The following is a 2,511-nucleotide window of genomic DNA, read 5'->3' on the forward strand; positions in this document are numbered from 1 at the left end:
CCCCCCAGCAATATGCTGTTTACAAAGGACACATCAAAAAGCATAAGGACAAAAAAACATTGAGAATTAAAGGATGGAAACATATTTACTACACAAACACTAATGAAAAGAAAGCTAATATAACTGTATTTTAAAAACAAAGTATGAGACAAAAAGCATTGCTAGAGCTAGAGGGTAACTACATAATAATAAAATATTCAATTAACCAAGTAGCCATAAAAATTCCAAACTTATATATGCTAATAACATAGCCTCAAAATATAGGAAGCAAAAATTGACAGAACTTTATAGAGAAATAGAAAAATCCATCAGCACAGTGGAAGACTTGAATGCTTCTCTCAGTAACTGACGGATAAAGCAAGCAAAAAAATCTTTAAGGATATAAAGGATTTGAAAAGTGTAATGTTGTGAACTGAATCGTGTCCCTGCCCCCCACCCCATTCATATGTTGAAGTTCTAATCCCCAGTCCCTCAGAATGTGACCATATTTGGAGAGGAGGTCTTTAAAGAGGTAATTATGTTAAAATGAGGTCCTCAGAATGGGCCTTAGTCCAATATGACTTGTGTACTTAAGACACAGTCATACATAGAGGGAAGGCCTTGTGAAGACACAAGATGAAAATGACCATCTACATGCCAAGAAGAGCAGCCTTAAGGAAACCAATCCTGTGACACCTTGATCTTGGGTTTCTAACCTCCAGAATTGCCAGAGAATAAATTTCTGTTTTTCAAATCACCCAGTCTGTGGTACTTTGTTACGGCAGCCTTAGCAAACTAATACATATAACAAATTAGCTTTATTTAATAGTCATACATGGAACAGTGAACCTAACAAATGCAAAATGTACTGTTCTGAAGCAATGTGGAACATATGTAAAATCAATTAAGTTCTAGGCTATAAGCAAGCCTCAAGACATTTCAAAATATTGTTTCATGCTGTCCACATTTTCTGATAATAATGCCGTTCAGTTAGACACAAACAATAATAAAGAACGAGAAAAGACCCCACAGGTTTACAAATTAAGACACATATAGACCTAACTTATAGATTAAAGAAAAAATCATAATGGAAATAAGAAAATATTTCAAACTTAGATTATAAGAACATATATGTACGTGTGTGTATGTAAAGCCAAACTGGTACTTACAGAAAAATTTATACCCTTAATAGCTTAATATCAGAAAAGAAGAAGGACTGAAAATTAAGAAGTATAAAAATTAAGTTAGAAAATTAACAACAATAAATTAAGAGAAATAATAAAAAACAGAAATTAAGTAGAGAGAATATACAGGAGAATCAATAAAACTGACAATATTTGAGAAGAATAAAATTTTCAAATATCTGGTGAGAATGGCTACAAAAGGAAAGCAGAAATAACCAATATAAGGAATGAAAAATGGGACAAAAATGCAGATACTATAGATGTGTAAAAGGTAACAAGAGGAAGTTTTGAAGAACTAATTGTTTTAATAAAGAAGAAAGGAAACCTAAATGGCCTATAAACATTAAATATATTGAATCAATAATGTAAAATTTGTATAAAAACACATTAGCCCAGAAAGGTCTACAGAGTCCTGTAGAAAGAAATAAATCTAGTAATACACAAACTTTTCAAGAGTTAAAAAGGAACACTCCTAATTTATTTTATCAGGCATAATCTTGATATAGAACCCATAAGGAAAGTTTGAGATGGGAAAATGATAGGCCAGTCTCACTCATTAACATAGATGCAAACATCTAAAAAAAAATATTAGCAAACATTTCATAAAAAAATAAAATATTTAATGCAGTATGACTGCTTTGGATTTATCTCCGGAATTCAAGATTGTTTTAACGTTGGGAAACAATTCATATAGTTCTTCACGTGAACAATGTAAAGGAGAAAAATCATTACCATCTCAATTGGTGAAGAAAAAAGTATTCTAACAAAATAGTAATAGAAGACACCTTTCTTGACCGGCTCAAAAGCCTACAGCAAACTTCACAGTCATTATGCAATCCTGAAAGCATCTTCTCTTCAACATTTTACTGGCAGTCTCAACAAACACAGAAAGGCAAGGAAAAGGCTAAAAAAATGATAAGGGAAGGGAAGGAAGAATCAAAACTATCACTATTCACAAATGATATAGGTAGGTAAGTAGAAACCCTAAAGAATTTACAGATAAATAATTAGAAATAGAGAGTTTAGCTAGTTTCTTGGATTCGAAATCAATGTTAAAAAAAAGTACATTTCTATATACTAAAAAACAAGTCAACAACTAATATATAATAACTTATTTATAATTGTATGAAAGTGGATAAAGCATTAGGAATAAATGCAACCAAAGATATAAAAGAGGTATCTTTATTGAAAGCCAATGAGGAAAACCTAAATAATTGGAGAGTTATAGCATGTCACATATTAGAGGACTCACATTCTTTTTTTTTTTTTTAACATCTTTATTGGAGTATAATTGCTTTACAATGGTGTATTAGTTTCTGCTTTACAACAAAGTGAATCAGTTATACAT

The sequence above is a fragment of the Physeter macrocephalus genome, chromosome 15, assembly GCF_002837175.3.
Source record: "Physeter macrocephalus isolate SW-GA chromosome 15, ASM283717v5, whole genome shotgun sequence".
NCBI classification, from domain to species: domain Eukaryota; kingdom Metazoa; phylum Chordata; class Mammalia; order Artiodactyla; family Physeteridae; genus Physeter; species Physeter macrocephalus.